This window comes from Haliotis asinina, chromosome 9, assembly GCF_037392515.1.
Source record: "Haliotis asinina isolate JCU_RB_2024 chromosome 9, JCU_Hal_asi_v2, whole genome shotgun sequence".
Classification (NCBI taxonomy): Eukaryota; Metazoa; Mollusca; class Gastropoda; order Lepetellida; family Haliotidae; genus Haliotis; species Haliotis asinina.
The window spans coordinates 39,735,896-39,743,770 of record NC_090288.1 but is presented as its reverse complement, the minus strand read 5'-3'; positions in this window follow the sequence as shown (position 1 = coordinate 39,743,770).

The window sequence follows — 7,875 nt, the reverse complement described above, 5'->3', positions numbered from 1 at the left end:
ATGAAGTATGTATATAGAGATGTTGGGTTTGGAAAATACATATTCTCTGAATTTGCGCTCGATCCAATAAAAAAATCATGTCAGTAGAGATAGTAAACTACTGCGCGGCTGGAATCTGTCATTCGTCCAAGTACAAAGCAGGACTTGAAACTGACAAGAGTTTGCACCAGTTTCCGTCAGATCCAGTCATCCGAGAAAAAAGGATGTAGTTTGTTTGCAACCCACAGACATAAAAACATGTCATGTGTATCACACGTGCCTAATTACATAATGTGGCAGAGACAGGACTCGGGTGCACGAGTCATAAATCAACTTATTTTCTTTATGTCGTATAGTCTGATAGGTGTTAAGTTCAAACTGCACGTGGTCAATGATTGAAGCTGTGTATTGCGTGTTGTCTTTAGCAGACAGGCAGGCAGACATATAGGTGTGAATAAACCAGACACTGAGCTTTCTCTGTGACAGAGACTGCTCACCACAATCAACATGTTTTTTTTACATAACGAGCAGATTATTTACTTGTTTGTGTACACAACCAAGATTAGACTACTGCTCACGACCTCAGTATGCATACTGTTTCAAGCTCCGCGAATCTATTCACTGCGCACGCGTTATGGACGCAGCGCAGCACAGCTGTTGAAACCAGTTTTCCCCCCAGCGCTGGGGGGAATTTAGTGAAACGTTTGAACTCCGATTTCGCGGGCTTTTTTTTCATCGCGTTTTTTTCAACTTTATAGATTGAATTGGCATTTTTTATGATTTGTTTCGGTAAATGCATACCAAAAGGTACCAGAATCTGCAAAGTTGTGTTTTACGTTGCATGTGACCTTTAAAGCATTCGCGAGTGATGCCAAAGACCCAGGTTCGATTCCCACATGAGCACAATGTGTGAAGCCCATTTCTGGTGTCCCCCGTCTTGAAATAACTGGAATAATACTAAAATCGATGTAAAACTAAATTCATTCACTTTTGCACTTTTGGGTTGTTTACGCTTTTCGCTAAATCGTTGGAACATAAACTACCACAAACCATTTTCTTGCATGTGATTCACGAGTTTTGTCAGCTTGTCACCGGTTGCGATGACCATCAAATCTCCGCCATCTTGTTGGCATCTAGTCCTAGCTTGAGCGTTGGGTATTGGTGAATTGTACACCATCACGCATGTGTCTTCCATGAGTCGGTAACCGCATGGACAGATGCCTGAAACTGTTTTTGAAACGGCAGTCATAAATGCTGCAGGGACCAGTAAAAACGGGTTCAAGTTAGTCTTCAGCTACCTAAGACCCAGTAACTGGCGACTAGCCGTGATGTCCTTGTGCGTATATCGATGTTTATGGTGCCAGTCACTGGATATTGTAGTCCAAAGTCAACTGTTCAGAGACCGTTGCCATATAACTAGAAGATTTGTAAATGACAGTTGTTTTGATTGGGTTACCTAAGTCATGAGACCGAATGTAATAGCTCCGATGCATGCAGTGCAATAGGTAGTAAATTGTAGATTTACTAACTAACTAACTAAATAAATAAATTCACTGCGCGATTGCTGCACAACTTAACCCATTGTACAATTGTTATGCGAGGCCTCGACTGAATGCCGTGTCTGTGTAAGTTTAACAAGGGAAACCAGGACCGGTTGTTTCTGTAGATCATTATTCAGACAAACCCATTGTTTCCGACAGCACTATTCCATTAGAACCGTGTCTTCATATAACACGGCCTGATTCAATATCAATATTGGATTTAATTGTTATCATCGCCGTAACAAAGTAAATTATTTACAAGAACTGACTTATTACCATAGCATTTTATGATAGAGTGATAAACTCAGCGACACAGTGCGCATGTTACATTCTTTTTGGTGTAAGCATTATGGCTTATGGACAGAAAAAAGCTTCTTTGAATTTGATTTCAAAGAGACATCATGTAATTATCGTGCACTTCTTCACGTGCCAATATAAAGATGAAAGGTTTTAACGATGTTCTTTGTTTACCTATAATTAACCAGTACGCATGGGTTCATTAGAACGGTTTGAACCGACTGGCATCAGGTATGTGTACCATAGAAAAGAACTACTATACATGTGATAGTTAGTGAGGTGTTGTACTATATTTAGACCTGTGCTGTAACCCCACGGGCATCCAAGAGTAAAGAAAAAATATAGCTGCGAGCAGCGATGAGGGCTTCTTAGCTGTTATGCAATACAGCTAATTGCATCTGTGACATACTTCCAATATTAGTCATGACTACAGATAATATAGATACATACTACTGCCAGTAATGGGAAATGCGTAATTCTTTATCTTTTGAATTCATGTTGGGTTTGAAACAGATGCCACCTGTATTAGAACATCAAAGGAAGAAACATAATGGTCGTAACTTTGAATTCCTATTGGTTTGAAACAGATGCTACCTGTATTAGAACATCAAAAGAAAAAAACCTTGGTGGTTGTCCATTCAGTAATCAAAGAATGCATACGGCACAGCGATCTGTTCAAAAGGTCCAAAACATAAAACTTGGTAGCCTAAGCTGAATGTGATTCAATGTTGCTACATTCCAAGTCGGCTTACAAAGTGCACACACTCTTTTAAAAAACAATTTAGTCCACATGCAATGAAAATAAATGTCAAAACGTCTTGAGAAAGAATAATTACATAGATATAGCACCCACATGACTGAATAACTCAACCTATTCATGACGTGTGATAAGTGAGTGGAAAGCTTTAAACTGACCTCTCCAAATGGACAAATATTAGTATACTACTCCAGGACCAGTGTTGTACAAAAGATATTAAACCAATAGAATTCCACTGAAATTTCTACACCGCATCTATACTAAGAAGGAATTAATGTTTATGAACCTAACTAACGATGATATTTGCACTTTATGTAAAACTGACCAGGAAGACTTGTCAATGTGAATATGTAAAACAATTTTGGGAGAGTCTGGAACTATTTTTGAATGCCCGTATTAATATGGATATAACTTTGGATACGAATGAGTTCCTTTTGGTCATCCAGGCCAACATATCCTGCTGAATCACTTAATCCTACCGAGCAAAAGGCATATTTTTCTATGCAATCTAAAGGGCAACACCTTATCAATGGATAAGGTTATAAATAACATAGACAATTTTATGCCATTGAAAGGTTTATTACATGTAAGAACAACAACTATAATGTCTTTGAAAACCAATCTCCTCCAGTCACAAAAAGATTAATTACAGATATTACATATAGTATTGTCTTTTGGCCATAGTCACTTTTCGGTGTTAACAATGTAGAGTCCCTGAACTTTGCAGTTCACGCATACCTTACAACCTTAATTTAGATGAATTATGTATGAGTGTTGTGGAAAACGTGGAAAACTTTATAGCATAAATAATAGACAACTTCTTAGTTTCAAGTTAATTTATCTATGGAAAAGCAGTTAATAAGCTTTGAGTTGAAAAGTACATGACCTTAGGCGCGTTTATAGGAAGTCTGTTGTATTTAACCAAGTGAACTTAATCATTTTTGTGATTTTGAAGAGTTTGTAAACAGTTGCAACTCTGATTCTCTAAGGAACTTTATATGCTGTGTACATTTAAACACCGTGTAAGCCGACTTGGAATGTAGCAGCACCTCGGATATTCTGAGAAAGTTACAGGTAAGAAGAGATAGTATACTTACCAAAAGCACTTCATCATAACAATTACAACAAAATTACGTCAATGAGTAAAAAAGGATAGATCGTTCGATCCATGTACCCATATACACGCGATGCTCCCTTTTTCAGTGTCTCCGGAGTCAAAAACCTTCCCGATAAAAACCGCTGGGAAAGTGCTCCTCATATAAATAGGATTGGGACTCTACATGAACGCTATGCCGCACCTCCATAGGCTGCAATGGTGGAAATCCTTTGTCGCACTTCCGTGCACTCGTTACGACTTTTGCGCACGAAAAACGTATATGAATGGCTTCTTTGTACTTATACCTACATGTGCGCCCTAGTTTCGTTATCAAAATATTCAAAATTAAATATTTGCATGCCATCAAACATCTCATTCGATCGATCGCATATGAGCGGCGCCATTTTAAATCACGTCAGAGAGAGGTGCAAGTTAAGAGATTTTTAATTAGTCTTGATCTTGAAATCCATTCAAATGCATGTAACATTATTATTAATGTAGAAAGAATACGGAAGCTCGACAGGAAATATAGTATAAGTAATTATAAGTTACATTCATGGTTTCCTCGCTGCATCGGTAAATATTTCTACTGTTTTAAACATGGAGACGCATCGGAGGCCCCACGCCTAAAACAGGATGGATGTTGACCGATACACGTCAGCCTTTGCTTATGATTTTTTTGTACGAATCCACGTATGCACTACAGAACACACAAAAACCTTTAACTTTTTCGCATTTTGAGTTTGTCAGATATAGTCTCTGTACATGGAGTTTCAGCAAATAACTGTAGCGAATTGCAGCTAAAGCTCAGATAAAATGTATCCGGTAAGTGTTAGTACTTTTGACACACACAAAGACACATACCCCAGTGTTAGGGGTTTTCGACGGTATAAGACAAAAACGTATTTTTTATCCTTAATATCATTTTAAGTTTTGATTTTGCTAACCTTGAGTGATAAAGGTATATTCATCTATTTCACAAAATACGGACGAAAAGCAGTCAGTGTCAAAGACAACAAACTCCGCGCAGAACGATGTCTAGTGCGACTGTACATGTATATATCCCTTTGGTAAGTGTAACAGTTCATTTAATGTGGCAAGAATCATGCAAGTACCTGTAATATGATGCATATGAGTTGGGGCACATTAATGGTAATGTTACATTTCACAGTTATTTTCACGGCCCTTAAGGATATATGTATCTACAGTACATTTGATTTGTTTTAAGTTACATATAGAAAGTGATTATTATAGTATTCTCCTGATATTACTTAGAATACGGTTTGTTTTGGATTCTTGTATTTATTATGCACATGATTTATTGAAGGCCACACAATGGTTCGTGTACCAGTCGGTACTTGAGAAATCTCCGCTGCCAGTTAGCTGGTGCATGGTTCGCTAAAGTGGACACCCACTGACACAGACGGTCAGTCTGCTCCTCAAGGCAGAAGGATTTTCTTAAAGCACTCTCTGAGGGCGACAACTGCGCCATGCCCATATGACTCTAATAATGATGAACAGTTCATCATTGAAAGGACCGGTCGCATGGCATCGGCAGTCCGTTGTTACAAGGTACTGTGATTTATGATAATTTGTTAATAACTGACAAAACAGGGACGTAAATCAAATGGACGTACAATGATGTATACAGTTAACATTGACGCTTTTAGGACATACCTTTTACATTTCATTAGACTTCGTAAACATTCCTATTTAGTGATTTTAGTTATGAGATACTGTAAGAGGTATCAGCTCTAAAGTAGGACAATATGTCTGTAGACACATGTCTGCTTTTTATGCCACAATTAGCTGGAAACCTTAATATGAATGCCACGATTTGCGGTTAAATTAATAATATCTCTATCGTGTATGAATAACATTGTTTGAAGCTCACATATGATGTCTGTTTCTGAACAAATGACATCAGTGAGATGATATACCTCCACACAGTTAAAGAGAGGATTCTTTAACAACACTGGTGTTTCTTTCAGCGAACGTCCGAATAGAGGCCAGCAAAGTAGATGACATCGTTCAAAGGAAAAGAATTCAGACAGCAACAACGAGCATCAGTCGACACAGGGTGAACCGCCTCCGGAGAAGAGATTCCTTAGAGACACCCGTACCTCCGTTCAGTTGTAATTCTTGAATCAGTTAAAAAACCTGTAACCTGAGTTTGTTATCTTTCCTGGAATTGTTTGTGACAAGTTACACCGATGGACAGTTATTATCAAAAATGTTGATTTGATTAAAGTCCTTTCTCGTACATGTATTGTCCACGATCTTAAAGATTCATCGGGTTTGTTTTGTCGCAAATGGATTGTACTTGGTATTCTGGGTACCTTTCTAGTCACGTGATGGAAATGGGAGGGGGTAGCGGTGGGTGTATTGTGTCAAGCACGTAGAACTAATCAAGACTTTTCGTACATTATCTGACTAATCTAGACAAGAGACTACTATTTGAGGTCTCAAATAGTTGAAAATATTGACGGAACTTTGTTTTAAATTCTAAAACTGTAATTTTACAGTTGTTTTGGCCTCACCTCTGGTCCTTTATCCGACCCAGAACTGGTTGACACACAACAACAGTCGATATAAATAGTCCTTACATTTTTGCTTTGAGTATCTCTGGACATTCTCAATGGCCCCCTCGATATTCTCTTCCATATCAGCAACTTACCTTTCTTGAAGGTTTTCATTCCGGCCGAGTCACCATATAGCGATGACGAGAGTGAGTTATGTCTATAGCACGCTCCAGAGTAGAATGAAAAACTACAGCAAGTTTCATTTTTAAAACAAAGTCCCGCACAGTCAACAAATGTATCGTAGGCCAATTCTCGATTCCAGTCGTTCCCAACTTTATCATCTAACTCCTGCGCCCGAGTGAAATGACGAACCACGATATGGCTGTAGGTGTACTGAAGACACACGGAAACAAGTATGGTGAGCCCAATCATCTCAGAATGTCAGAAAGTCAGAAGTTTAAGCCGACGTTGTTGTCCACAGAACTTTACAGAGTGGTGTACATGCAGCTTCGATTTCGTCTCTGCATGAAGGTGGGGTTGGAATATCGACTGCGTTTCTCGTGCGTGGCGTTGCGCACTCAAATCGATTGACAATGACTTCATTTATACAATAATGAATGTACCTGGGGACTTGACGTGTATTTAAGAGTTTGCCAATCCATGTGGTCAATAGCAACTAAACAGATCAAGTGATGGTTTAGTGCCACGATGGCCCACGACCTGTTACGGCTGACTGAATACACGGTCCAATCTGGCACTAACTAATTAAGGAGAGCCAATTAAGGTGCAGAAGCAATGACGAGATTAACTGCTTTCACACTATCCATGCTTGTAAAATCATTAAATTTTACTCCCGTTTCTGAAGAAGCAATGAGGATATTAAGTACTTAAGTACTGCCAGTGATGTGATATTGGAGGTGAGTGGATCAACACAGAGACCTGAGAAACGTTTCTTCTAATTTATGAGAGCAGTGTGAGTGTGAGAGCAGCCGAATTTTGGTATTTGGCACGTCAGATAACCTTCAAAAAATGTTCTCGATTAACCGTAAAACAATTAGATCATCACAGATATAAACTGAAAATTGTAATGAAAAATAAAGTTAAAAACATTTTAACCACAGATGACAAGACAGTATGAAAAGAGGCTATAGATCACCAACAAATAAAGGTTGAGCAGCATTCTTGGAACCATGGGGACTTACAATACCAAAGTACTGGAAGCTATAACCCCTCCTAATATAAGCTTATTGCTTGTTTGCCGATCCAGTTTCTGATCAAAATACCAGGAATACATATGTTTAAACCAAATTTTATTATTGCTAACAAGGACGCATACTTGCATACATCTTGATTCGGAATCCTTAAATCGTGTCGCATTGTAGATATAAACAAAAGCTCACGCTTCAGTGGCTAATGCTAATTACCTGACTCACATCTCTCACCTAGCCATAGTGCTAATTACCTGACTCACATCTCTCACCTAGCCATAGTGCTAATTACCTGACTCACATCTCTCACCTAGCCATAGTGCTAATTACCTGACTCACATCTCTCACCTAGCCATAGTGCTAATTACCTGACTCACATTTCTCACCTAGCCATAGTGCTAATTACCTGACTCACATCTCTCACCTAGCCATAGTGCTAATTACCTGACTCACATCTCTCACCTAGCCATAGTGC